This window comes from Canis aureus, chromosome 36, assembly GCF_053574225.1.
Source record: "Canis aureus isolate CA01 chromosome 36, VMU_Caureus_v.1.0, whole genome shotgun sequence".
Classification (NCBI taxonomy): domain Eukaryota; kingdom Metazoa; phylum Chordata; class Mammalia; order Carnivora; family Canidae; genus Canis; species Canis aureus.
Genome location: NC_135646.1, coordinates 1,154,523 through 1,168,500, shown reverse-complemented (window position 1 = coordinate 1,168,500; position 13,978 = coordinate 1,154,523). Strand labels below are relative to the sequence as shown.

Below are 13,978 nucleotides of genomic sequence, written 5' to 3'. Positions count from 1 at the left end.
TGGCCTTGGGGGCTGCCTGCTAAATTAGCGGAGCCAAAAGATGGAAAGAGGCTGGTTCCCTGAATCACCAGATTTGGGACATACGTGCCCATTTTGGGGCATTATTCAAGTGGAAGTTCATGCCATGGTTCACATTCAGGTTTATTTATTACAGTGATCAGTATTACCTTAAAGAGCACGGCATTCAAAATTTGGAAATTCTGAAGTCATGACCTCAGGAATAATTACTAAATCCGGATTCTAATTCTGTGCCCCCCTTTTTTTTTGTAAACCCTTTCGTATGGTGCAACCTCAGCGAACATTCAGAATAAACCTTGATTAAGGGGATGGCAGGCTTACGCGCCCTTCTCTCTTCGTTCTCAAGACTCACTCATGAGTTTCATCCAACGAGGGCTTTTGGTGAACTCTGACTAATGAACTTATCATGACTTTTGTAAAAGGAAGACTTTGAAAAGACCCTGATATATAGGAATCCCCAATCTCCCTGAGGAATAATTCTGGGGAAATTTTTCATTTTGCATTCACGTACACAGTTTTCAAATTAGAAAACACTTTTTTGGGGAAGCTTGGGTGGCTCAGCAGTTGAGCATCTGCCTTCAGCCCCAGAGTGTGACCCCGGGGTCCTGGGATCGAGTCCCACATCGGGCTCCCTGCATGGAGCCTGCTTCTCCCTCTGCCTGTGTCTCTGCCTCTCTCTGTGTCTCTCATGAATAAATAAATAAAATCTTTAAAAAAAGGTGTTTTTTTTGCACAGAGAAAAATTATACATTTTGGTGCCTATTAATGACTTATTAAGGCATCACTTTGGCACCATTTTTGCCTTGCACGCCTATCCCAGAAGAGATCAAGCCTTCATGCAGTTTTGTGTTCTCCAGCGTCTTGTACTTGTGAACGTTCAATAAAAGGACAAGTTGTAGTATCTTACATCTTTTCAAAGTTGCCCACTAAAACCTTTTTCTTTTTCTTTCTTTCTTTCTTTTTTTTTTTTAAGAGAATTGCTGTCCCCTGCATGAAGGACTTGCCTCCTTGTATTTACCCACAGAGAGCACCTGAGAGACTACATGGCCAACTCTTATCATTACTACTACAAACCCGTAAGCAGCAATCTACAAAATTTAGAGCCAAAGGGTTTTGTGGAGAGTAATGCACCAAAGGAAAAAAAAAAAATAAGGACTGCCTCACCCACGAGGGTTATCAAGACATTTGTGTTTATTAGTGACTTGACGTTGCACAGCGTGCACAGACCTAGCTCTCCCACACACAACCATCAGGGGTAGCTGATATTTAAGAAACTTCCATATGTAAAGGGCTTTGGCATCAGCACTGCTGAGCCTCCTAGACTCCTGGAAAGCTGGGCATTCCCACCTTTATTTCATGCAGAAGGACAGTGAGACCTGGAGACTATCCATCACTTGCCCTCATCCCAGAGTCTCATGGAGCCTCCGGGATCCTCATCCACAGAACGACCGTAAGCCGCCAGCCTTTCAAGGTTGTCAAGAGGATGCAGGGAAGGAGGGGCAACACATGTCAAGGGCTTCCACAGCCCACGACCGCTGGCACCGTGGCTGCTTTTGGGGTCAGGCAGGGGCACACACCGCTCTCCTGGAGCCCTTCCCAGAAAGAGGGAGGGGAGAGGGCTTCTGTGCAGCCTTCGCGGCAATTCCATCCACACTAACCCCTCCAGTCTGGCCTCCGGGACATCTCGTTCAAAGCACTCGCTTTGGCGGTGGACTCTGACGGGCTCAGTGCGGTTCTGGGGTCAGTCAGGATGATGGAGCTGCTCCAGGGGAGGAAGAGCTTATCACCATGGTATGTGATGGTAATAAAAGGCTAAGCAACTGGGAGGTATCTTTGACAATTGCATTGAAATCCTCTATAGAAAATGTACCCCCTTATTGCTTCCACCCACGACAGTGTCCCAGGGTTCTTGAACCATTAAAGTGTCACAGAGTCGTGAAAGTGGCCATCTGGAACTGTTAAAGAATCACAGATACGCCCTTTCGGTGGAAATACAGAAGATCCTCCAAGGCAGCTTATTTTGTGGATACCGCCGTGTGCCTCTGAGCACCTGGTGGAAAAAGTAGCTCGTAAGCCAAATGCACCCAGACACAAGAGGGCTGCCACTCTGAAGTCCTGTGTGGGCACAGGTGTGGCGAGAGGTACATCTTGGGGAATGTCTTTGCTCTCTGGGAGTAACTCTTTTCAAGAAGAAGAGAAAAGGAGAACGAATCAATGGCTCGGCGGGGATGGATGGTGACAGTCCCCACGTCAGCGGGGCGCTCTGGGGGCTAATCAAGGGTGGATGACAGGTGATGGCAGTTCTGGCGGCTGTGTCTGGACTCAGTGATGGGAGAGGTGACAAGTAACAGGAGCAGTGACCCGACTTCCCAACCTGCCTCAGCCCTGACCCTGCCACGTGATTTAAGTCACTATTGGCCTTCTCCCTGCTGAGCCACGGGGACGATGCTGCTGTGTCTACGGGGAACGCAGCATCCTCATCAGCTCTATTCTCCAGCTTCAGAAATGAAGCCCAGAGAGGAAAGTCTTTCATGGGCATAAAAGTACTAACTGGAGAGCTGGGGTTTAAGCCCAGGGTTCTCAGAGTCCCCAGCTCTCCGCGCCCTGCAGCGCGGCCCTGCTTTGCTGCTCCACCCGCCGCCCCGTCCCGGCCCCACGCAGGCCGTGTTTCCGAACGAGCGAGGCGGCGGCGGAGGCACACAGACCTGGAGGGGCTACCCTGGGGTGGCAGCCCCCGCAGGGTGCTCTGCACAGCCCGGCCTCTGCTTCCTCGCCTGCCAGCTAGCACCAATCTCTACCTTCCCAGGATGGCTGAGATTCAATAAGGTGATGAATAAAATGTGCCTGATACTCCTTGACATACTGGTGATCCACGCTCTTTCATTTCCTTTCTTCTTTTCGGGCTCCTTTGCATCAGGTACCGTGGAAAGGACCCAGGAGGATAAGATGCGCGTGCGCACACACACACACACACACACACACACTCCTCGAGGGTTCCTGACGGGGATGACAACACAAGGTAGAGAGTAAGATAAAAAGCAAGATTTTGCCATTGTACGTGTAAAAAAATACATGCTTCTCTGACCCAAAAGAAATTTTAAAGCTATTGAGTAACCCACATGCATAGAAACAACTCTGCGTTCAGTACTTGCCGAATTCATTCACCGTTACATTCCTGAGTCACCACCGCGCTGCACGAGGACAGGAAGGCTGTGAACACCCGGCACCACTGGCCAGTCCTCCAAATTGCTATTTTAATTAACTGTCATCAAGAGATGAACACGTCTGGCGTAAGATATGAGTCTATCAGTACATTAATTTCAAAGGGTGACAATCCCCACCTTTAGGGAGAGGAAGCTCCCCTGATCATCGCGTCATCGCACAGGCCAGTGTCCCTGGTGGCCCCTCGCCCACCGTCTGGCCACAGGGCCGGTGCGGGCACACGCGGAGAGCTCAATAAAACCCCAAACACCTGCTTGCCAGTAAAATCCTAAAACCTCCTATTAATGGCGGCAGAAAACACTGCTTCCTATCTGGGGAAGTCCGCCGAGGCTGTGCCAGCAGGTGGAGAACTCTGCCGGGCACCGAGGGGCCCAAATCATCATTCCTCGACCGTCTGTTGACAGTAGAGTCGGTGTGTGTCTGAAATGATTATTTCTGCGTGCTTGGATATTAACGGCCCTCATGGGACACAGGACATTCTCACAGCCCCAAAAGCAAGAACAAGATGAGAAGACTCTGGCGACCACACTCGCAAAGACCAAAATATTAAACCAAATAGATTTTTTTTCTGCTGCAGAGACATTTATTAATTCCTCAAAACTAACACATGTAGGGATCCCTGGGTGGCGCAGCAGTTTGGCGCCTGCCTTTGGCCCAGGGCGCGATCCTGGAGACCCGGGATCGAATCCCACGTCGGACTCCCGGTGCATGGAGCCTGCTTCTCCCTCTGCCTGTGTCTCTGCCTCTCTCTCTCTCTCTCTCTCTGTGACTATCATAAAAAAAAAAAAACCAAAAAACTAACACATATATATAAAAAAACCACCTGGGACGCCTGGGGGGCTCAGCGGTTGAGGCACCTGCCTTAGACTCAGGGTGTGACCCCGGGGTCCTGGGATCGAGTCCCGCATCGGATCCCCGCAGGGAGCCTGCTTCTCCCTCTGTCTGGGTCTCTGCCTCTCTCTCTGGGTCTCTCATGAATAAATACATAAAATCTTTAAAAAATTAAATAAATCAGCTGCCCGAGAAAGGCCGCCTGGTCACACAGCGGAGACGGGAGCTTATTCCGCACACCGGCCACCCTTCGCTCCGAGCCGTCCCGGGGGGGCTGGAAGCCCGCAGAAGGGACAGACGTCCTGCCCACCGACAGTGCTACAGTGGAACCAGGCCCGCGAACATGCAGAGCAAGTCACTTATTTACCACAACAAAGACACGGCGCAATCACGAGTCCCCGAGGACAGCGACAAGCAGAACCCCGTGGCCACGTCGGGCCCCGGACGTCGGCCCCACTCTAGCCCCTGGCTCAGCACCTCAAGTGTACGCTCCGCCTCATCCTCCCAAGCATAAGACCCAGTTACCTTCCCGCCCAACCCACAAAGAAAGAAGCCAAGGCTCCGAGAAGTCTAGTAACCTCCAGCCCTCGAGCTGTGGCCGGCAGCAGCTCGCCAGAGCAGTCCATCGGCATCCAGGCCTACTCTGAACCTCACCGTGCAAGGGGGCAAATTTTGAAAAAAGGCAACTATTTAAAAAAAAAAGAGCTATAAGGGGTCCCTGGGAGGCTCCATTGGTTAAGTGCCCGACTCTTGATTTCAGCTCAGGTCACGATCTCAGGGTCATGAGATCGAGCCTAATGTGCTGGGCATGGAGCATCCCTGGGCACATGCTCTTCCTCTCAAAAAAGAAATAAAAACTATTAAAGCAAAAGTTAAATCTCAAACAGTGTTCTAAGTCTCCACACATTTGTGAAGTTCACTTTGGTATTTTTTTCAAAGATTTATTTATTTATTTGAGAGAGAGAGAGAGAGAGAGAGAGAAAACAGGTGGGGGCCGCGGGGAGGGAGAGAGCATCCTCAGGCAGACTCCACACCGTGCACAGAGCCCCATGTGGGGCTTGATCCCAGGACCCCAAGACCATGACCCCAGCTGAAATCAGGAGTCGCCACTCAACCAACTCAGCCTCCCGGGTGTCCCCTCAATTACTCATCTTTTCAAAGTCACGTCACACTTGTTGTTTGGTTATGCTGACTTGTATCCAGCTCGGCCTAAGTTAGTTAGTTATTCCCTCCAACTCTGGGTAAATGCACCCTACCTTTTCAACCCAAAGGTCAGTACTGATTTTAGAGTTTGAGTCCTAGAAAAAAAAAAAACGAAAAACAAAAAACAAGTGTCTAAGGAATAAACTGGGCAGGGAGTGTTGGGCTTGGGGAGCAACAGGCTTAAAAATATTCCCTCCAAAAGAATGCAAAAATATTAGCCTCCTTCCACCTCGTGAGCTTTGTTGTTACTGAAGGATATTGAGCCGCCCAGTGAGAAGGTGGTCTTTTGGAAGGAGGCACTGGTTTGACAAGAACTTATTTTTGGAAAGTCATAAATATTGATGAGATATAAATCTCTGAAAATTCATGGTACCAGCTCACAGTTTGCACATTTACACACCTGGCTTCAGGCTCTGGCCCTGACACATCCAGGTGGTCTGTATGACCACAGAAACTTCGGCGGCTGTGCGCTCCTCTTTCCCAACTGAGCGAAGGGATGGTATGACCATCTGTCCTACACGCGGGGAGGAGGCTCCAGGAGACAACAGAGAGCCGCTGTCAACTGAAAGCAACTGAAAACACGGGCAGTTGGGGTAACCTGTCCAGCACACCCCTCTCAATACTCTTTCCCCTCCCCACCAGACCACAGGTTTGGACATGTGACTCAGGCTCCGGCCAATCACAGTATCCCATTCCCCTTACCACAGCCACCGGTCCAGGGAAGAGCACATGACACCAAAATGCGCCAATCAGAGTGCCATCCTAGGACTTTTCCAACTGGAACTGGCAGGAAGCACCTCCTTGCTCTTGGGTCATTAGACTGTTGGGAGGTAAGCCTGAAGCTACCTGCGGCCTGGCCCCTGAGAGGATGAAGACCACCTGCAAAGAGATGAGAGCCCTACAGGCCCAAGTCTCTGGTTTTCAGTCCCCTCCAGGGCCAGAGGCAATCCCACCATCTCAGGGTCTGCAGTGCACGTCACGAGGTTCCCCCTGGCACCCCATCTTTTTGAGTCACTTAACTGTGATTTGGGCTTTCTGCCCTTGTAAACGGAAGATGAGGCAGTAGTTAATAGCTCATGTAATCTGAACAGTGACCAAATCCTCAAGATGGTTTCTTCCCAAGTGAATTCCTTATTTCAAGAATGAAAAATAAATTTAGTAGAAGCAGCAAGCTCGGCCATTATTTAAATAGCATTTTCTCAAAAGAAAGGAAGAAAAGTCTATTTTCATTCGCAGTCACCTTAGTCACTTCCAAGTGGGCTTCATATTTGGTGTTAAACGCTCTCATGTACCCACACCCACTTTCAAGATTTGGTCCATGAAAACTCAGGCAGAAACAAGTGGTTATTTTCTCTGTAGCTATATTAGTTGGCACTAAACAGAAAGGAAAAGTGGGGAGGGGGGGGAGAAAGCGTTGATACTATTTTTGGTATGCTCTTAGGAGAAATTCCCCAGGTTACCAGAGTCTCACTGCAGCAAGTGGGGGAGGGCATTACAAAAATAAAACAAAGTACATTTACCAAGATTTGCCATTGCAACAAGAAATCCTTTCTGTCTTTTCATAGGATTTTTTTCCCCTTTTATATTAAAATCTCCTTCACATTATCTTTCTCCCGAGAATTAACTAATAAAAATAGAAAGGCATGGTGGGTTCCAGCTCTTGAATTATCCCTCCTGAAGCAAAGGGCAAAGTCTGAGGCCAACCTGAAGCAAGAGTATGTGGTGTTCTTGGGCTGATCTTGAACTGGGGCATCCACCCCAACCTTTGAAGGAATTCAAGGATGAAACAGGGGACATGTTTGTCAAAATGCAGGGATGGAATTGCAAAGAGAACTGCTTAGACTCGGTGTACGTCCCCATGCACAAAAAAGAGCCCCAGAAAGAACGCCAACTTCTCTGGACTGGGCTTACATCCAGACCTAGAAACCTAACAGCAGAATAAGGGGAGAATCATTGTGTAAATAGACTTGCCCTGTTGGGTGAGAGGCAGCATTTCTCAAAAGAGAAATTAAATCATACTACTCTTTCAGTGTTCTGAGATAAACTGTGAACTTACAGATAAAAAACTAACCTAAAAATGTAGTTTATTTGACTCTACTCCACATCTAAGGATATTTTTTTCTTTAACCCAACATTGATTTTCAGATCAGACATGCAATCCACTTGTGAGGAACGATGGTTTTGGAAAGAGAAGACAGGCACGTTCATAGGTGGAGATGGTCATTTACAAAGGGTCAAATACAGGGGATCCAATGTCTTTAACATTTTTATAAATGCCTTTAAGTGGGGATACAGACTAAATCTTCATGTTGGCCCTCAATGCTATTTCTGAGAACTAAAGAGCCAAGCTGAATGATTTCACAGATTTAAAGGAGAGATGAAGGGAGGGATTAAGGGTTTCATGTAGATAAATAATGCATTTAAGAAAAAATTTCATCTAGATCTGATCTTTTTGAGAAAGCTGGACCAAGAAGGAAAATAAGTCAAGATGTTATAGGTTATTTTGTTTTGCTTAAATTTTAATTAATTAATTAATTAATTAATTAATGAGAGAGAGAGAGAGAGAAGCAAAGAGAGAAGGACAAGCAGACTCCTCACTGCGTGCAGAGCCCAACACGGGGTTCGATCTCACAACCCTGAGATCAGGACCTGACCCGCAATCAAGAGTCAGACGCTTAACCAACTGAGTCACCCAGGTGTCTCAGGTCGCGGTTTTTTTTTTTTTTTTTTAATGACATCGTTGATTTCATCACACCCATTGTGCAGACAAAAAAAATTAAGTTCTAGATGATTAACTATACAAATCAGCCCAGACTCTCGTCCATCCTAGGGCTCTTTCCATCAAATTTGACTAAAGATATTAGTTAAAAAATGACCAAGGCAAAAAATAAATTTTAAAAAATTATTTTTAAAAGCCAGCAAGTGGGTACACATATCACCATCATTGGAAGGGTTCATAGAAGTAAGCCAGAGAGAGCTCTCCTACCTTGACAAAGGCACAACATACGAAGTCTGGCCCAGCCAGTGGATCTCAAGGAAGACAGAACCAAGCCAAAAGAGGTTCAGATGAGGCTAACGAAGAACATAGGGACAGGAGTACTTCTGGGTCAGACTTTGGCTTTTTTCTAAGTAACGTTCTATCTCAAAAGACATGACTGATCCAAACTATTTTTATTTTTTAATTTAATTTAATTTAATTCATTTTTTTACCGTGAAGATATATATCTGCTGTAGAAGTACCAGAACAGCAGTGGCGGTCCTGGGGGTGGGAAGCTCCCCTCCAAGCCCACAAGTCAAGCACACTTTCATAAAGTGTGTGGTAAACTTAAAAAACCCGTAAGTGCGGTGGTTCCGTTCAGATACCCATGAAACGCCTCGGGTGATGCACCACCGCGAGTGTGAGCGCCGGGGCGGGCCAGGCGCACAGGTGTGCACACGTGCCCACGTGGGGCGCGGCTCGGGACCTCGGGGAACCTTCGCGACGGATGACGCTGGACCCGAGCCTTGCAAGGGGGGGACGCCAGCCAGGCACTGGGCAGTGACGGAGGAAGAGTTCTAGGCAGGGGCCCGGCACCGCGGCCGGGGCAGGAGGTGGGCAGGGGCGCAGGGCGCGGGCGCAGGGCGGTGGACTGTGCGGGCAGGACGCCGGGCCGCTGGCCCACGAGCAGCACCACTGCCGCAAGGTGCCCGTCTGAAGGCGGAGGAGGCCGGCCCTCCCGCGTCCGCAGTGACCTGGAGGTCCACACGGTGACCTTGGGGTCCGCCCAGTAACCTGGGGGTCCACAGTGACCTGGGGGTCCACCCGGTGACCTGGGGGTCCACACAGTGACCTGAGGCCCACAGTGACCCTGGGATCCGCACAGTGACCTGGGGGTCCACAGTGACTTGGGGTCCACACAGTGATCCTGGGGTCTGCACAGTGACCTGGGGTCCACACAGTGACCTGGGGGTCTGCCTAGTGACCTGGAGGTCCACACAGTGACCTGGGGGTCCACACAGTGACATGGGGGTCCACCCAGTGACCTGGAGGTCCACACAGTGACATGGGGGTCCACACAGTGACCCTGGGGTCCACACAGTAACCTGGGGATCCACACAGTGACCTGAGGAGCGACCCAGCCTTGGCAGTTGTGGCCTCCCTACCGTGGACTCCACCCTGGAGGCTGGGGAGGTCTGCAGAGATGTGGCGAGCGGCAGACGCTGCTCCACGCAGGCGGAGGTCACCCGGGGACTACGCGACCACCGCTGTCCTCACAGGTCAGGGAGCGCTGAGGCCCTGGGCACACACTCCTAAGGGTTTGCCCCAGAGGCAAGAGGGAGGCGGAGAGACAGGAGCTGACGTGGATCTGCCCCCCGAGGAAGGTCCCCGCAGGCACCAGGGATTCACGGGCCTCTGATGGCCCCCCGGCCGAGGGGTGCTAACTCAGAAGCCCATGAGGGCTGGGAAGCTTCTGGAAACAGGACCACAGGTCCAGGGAGAACCAGGAAGCCAGCACCCTGGGCGCAGGAAACTCCACACCAGCCACGTGCTGCCACGTGGGAACGGGGGCATCATGTTCCAGGTCTCCTGATTTTTAAGAGGAGTTATAAATCCAAGCGATATTTTGATATTTCTAGTATTCACTTTTGCATACTTTTTCAGGCCAACAACACATCCGTCAACCGGAAATGGCACACTGGCTACCACTTGGCTGGTCCCGGCCTCTGAGGCAGGGCAGGGCCGCAGTGACTGCGGCAGGGGGCCGTGATTTCACAGCCTGCAGAGGCAGCAGGACTTGGGGCTGCGTGAGGGGAAGGCTGGAGGGTCGAGCCTCACCGGAGGCTTTCTGCTCTAATACCCTCACGACTGGTAGAGCCGCCACCAAAGAAAACAAACAAAAAGAGCGGCCAACCCTGGCCAATGATGAAATGGGTATGGGGTGGACGGTGAGAACTCAAACCAGTCAGTCCTGGCCTCCCTGCTGGTTTTCCACCTACAAGGCATGGATGGATAAGCCCCCTAGACTGTAGGTACTCGCTTGGAGCCACCAATCTGGGACTCACCTTGTACTGGGGGCAGTTGAGACTTGGGGAATGTGCTTCACCCAGTGACTCTTCACAGTGCAGAATGGGGATCAGGCCAGAGCCCTGGGTAGCCCCCGGGGGTACTGGAGAGGCAATGGGGGCAGAGTGAAAACCAGGGGGACATGGCAGCTAGGAAAGAGGGAGAAAGGATCAGAATGGAAGGAAATGCCCAGTGCCACAGGGAAGTCTAGAGAGAATCTGCAGGATCACTGTGCTGGAATTGTGGGGCCTTCTACTTTGGGGAGCCTCTGGCCAGCTCACAGGGAGCGGAGAAGGCAGCAGAGAACGAGGGGAAATGTTAACTCATTTGAGAAGCCCATAGAGCCACGGTGGTCACTGAAAAGGAGGTGGGGATGCAGGGGCAAGGGAGATTAGGGCATTCTAAAAATAGTTAAATTAGGGAAGCGTTCTCGGGGAGACACTAGGCAGTGCCAAAGGGAGGTCTTCTCTCTAATCTTCCCTAAGTTCCCTGCCCCGGTTTGATTTTTCTTCTATCATTCTACCCTATTCATGTTACCATGGCACAATTATGTTTTGCTGTTTGCCTGTGTCCTCCCACAAGAACGACAGTTCCAAGATAGCAAGGATCTGCTATACTTATTACACTTTGGGGCCACTCAAAGCGCCTGGACACGGTAGGTGCTGAAGAAGAGGTCTGGGAGGAGGGGGTAAATCTGGAAAAGTTTGTAGGAGGGAAACAGGGTAGGACCTGGAAAGACTTCAACTCAATGGCCCCTCCTGTTCAAGTGGAGTGGGCCTTGAAGTCACCTGTCAAACAGGAAGGAGGGAAGGGAAGAGGTCTCCTGCGCTGAGGAAGAGCTGCAGGGGGAGCACCAGTTTGCAGCCTGGAAGGCAGGAGCTGGTGGCCGAGACGCTGGTGTTTCTGATTTCAGAAGATGAGCCTCTCTGAGCCAGGGCAAGACCTGGATGGAGTTAGAGGACTCGGTTGCTAAAGTGGGTGGAGGTCACTGGATTTGAGATGGTCGAGGAAATGGGAATAGACCCCCATGTGGCCTTTGGGACCAGAGCGGGGAGCAAAAGCCCAGGAGCCAGAGTCCCTGAAGGAGAATGACTGGCTGGCAGAGGATGGCCACGTGCAGGGGTCGGTGGGACATGGCCCATTTCCAACCCTAGGACCTCAATCTCTCCCTGGTATCTATTCACCCGTGTGCAGAACTTAAGAACTAATGTCCTCTGGAGACTGAGTCGTTTTTGTTCTTTTAAAACCACACTAAAATATGTGAAGTTCATAGGAGGCAGGGGTTTTCTGCGTAGATTCATTTTTGTTTGGAATTAAGGGATGGATGACATCTTTATGACTTTCAGTAATTGCCGCACACTACACTGTTTTTCAAACACCGTTTCTATCTAAAATCAAAACTGGGGGGGGGGGGTTGAAAAGGTCCTCGGATTATTTAGGCTAACACCTTCACTTGCATAGCCGGAGAGAATTTTTGCTGAAGTGCTGCAAACAGCAATCATGACTGATGTAGATACGCAGACAGCCTTGAAAGTACCCCCGGCTTTTGAAGCGTGCTTTAGACCTACAAAATAGCAATGCTTACGTCTCTTCCAGGTTCTCTCCGTTCAACTTTGGATATAAAATCTCCGAAGTACAGAACCATCACGTAAATCGCTCCTGAACAGTTCAGAGGAGCGAACTGCTTGCTGGCTTGAAAGAGGCAGCGGAGCCTTCCGACACCGTTCGAGGTGGAGGCTAAATGGAAGAAGGTTCTCTGCAAAGGGGTCAGGGCAGGGCACGGCAGCCTGTGCGATCTCTCCAGGGAGACACCCGGGAAGATTATTTTCCGTCCTTTGGAGGCACCGAAGCCTCCGGCAGCGCCTCGCACAGCACCTGGAGGTGGAGCGCTGCCTTATGTAACGGCCGCCCTGTCCCATCCGCACCCGGGGACCCCCCCGCGCCCACCGGGCCCGCCAGGTGAAGGCGGCGGCATCGCGCCCGCACAGGCCGGGGCCCCGCCCGGAGAAGGACCCCGCAGGGCCCCGCAGGACTCGGGGTCCCCGGCTTAGGCGCGCACCCAGGTCCCGGCGCCCGAGCGCCCCCCGCGGCTCCCGCGTCCCCTGGGGCGGGCGCACCCCCTGGGCGGCCCGGGTCCCCCGCTCGCGCCCCCCGCGGGCCGGACACCGGGCACCGAGCACCGGGCACCGGGCACCGAGCCGGGCGGCCCGAGGGGCTCAGAAAGTTGCTCCGCCTCGACGTGGCCGCCCGGGCCCGCTCGCCCCGCAGCCCGCAGCCCGCAGCCCCGCAAGGTCGCCGGGCGGGCGGCGCGCACAGCCCCGGGGCCGCGCCCCTCCCGCCCCTCCCGCCCCCCGGGTGCCCGCGGTCGTGCTCACCAGCCCGGCTCGGGGTCCCGCGGCGGGGGGCAGGGCCGAGGCGCCGGGCAGGTCGCGGGGCGGGAGGCGGCGGCGCCCGCACTGGCCGCGCAGCCGAGCAGCCGAGCAGCCGAGCAGCGGCGTCCTCAGCGCCAGGAGCGCGGCCGCGCCGGGGGCTTTATCGCCGCGCCCGCCCCGCCCCGCCCCGCCCCCGCCTCCCGCCTCCCGCCGCCCCCGCCCCCGGCCCGCCCCGCCCCGCCTTCCCGCCGCCGCCTTTGTGTGGCAGCCGGACGCCGCCGCCCCGCGCCCCGCGCCCCGCGCCCCGCGCCCCGCGCCCCGCGCCCCCTCGCCCGCCGCGGCCGCCGCGGACGCCCCCGGGAGCTCCACGCCGCGGGGGGCCAGGGACGCGCGGGCAGACGCGCCGGGCAGCACGTGGCCGCGGGGGGCGGGGGCCTGGGGGGGACCCCGCGGGGGGAGGGGGGACCCCGCGGAGGGGGCGGAGACCCGGCCTGGGGGGACCCTGCGGGGGAGGGGGGGGAGACCCGGCCTGGGGGGACCCCCCCTGGGAGGGGGCGGGAGACCCCGCCTGGAGGGACCCGGCCTGGAGGGACCCCGCGGTGGCGGGAGGGACCCAGCCTGGAGGGACCCCGCGGAGGGGGGGGACCCAGCGTGGAGGGACCCTGCGGGGGGGGATCCAGCCTGGAGGGACCCTGCGGGGGGGGGGGGACCCGGCCTGGAGGGACCCCCTGGGAGGGAGGGGGAGACCCGGCCTGGAGGGACCCCCTGGGAGGGGGCGGGAGACCCCGCCTGGAGGGACCCGGCCTGGAGGGACCCCGCGGGGGGAGGGGGGACCCCGCGGAGGGGGCGGAGACCCGGCCTGGGGGGACCCTGCGGGGGAGGGAGGGGGAGACCCGGCCTGGAGGGACCCGGCCTGGAGGGACCCCGCGGGGAGGGGAGGGGACCCAGCCTGGAGGGACCCCGCGGAGGGGGATCCAGCCTGGAGGGACCCCGCGGTGGGGGAGACCCAGCCTGGAGGGACCCTGCGGGGGGGGGGGGGACCCGGCCTGGAGGGACCCCCTGGGAGGGAGGGGGAGACCCGGCCTGGAGGGACTCCCCCTGGGAGGGGGCGGGAGACCCCGCCTGGAGGGACCCCGCGGTGGCGGGAGGGACCCAGCCTGGAGGGACCCCGCGGGGAGGGGAAGGGACCCAGCCTGGAGGGACCCCGCGGAGGGGGGGGACCCAGCGTGGAGGGACCCTGCGTGGGGGGGGCAATCCAGCCTGGAGGGACCCCGCATGGGGGGGAGAC

General features: G+C 54.6%; 1 protein-coding gene across 2 annotated transcripts in view; it reads right to left on the bottom strand.

Annotated features, from left to right (window-relative positions):
- The window catches only part of SERPINE2 (serpin family E member 2), a 56,494-nt gene extending 43,662 nt beyond the window's left edge, over positions 1–12,832 (bottom strand). Inside the window, exon 1 of one of the 2 annotated variants that reach the window (XM_077885555.1) lies at positions 12,694–12,832. The gene's annotated coding sequence lies outside the window, so the exon portion shown is untranslated. Of the gene's footprint in view, positions 1–5,674; positions 5,819–12,693 lie in introns of those variants that run through there. The other variant, XM_077885556.1, reaches the window with a different exon arrangement.
- Between the last annotated feature and the right edge of the window lie 1,146 nt (positions 12,833–13,978).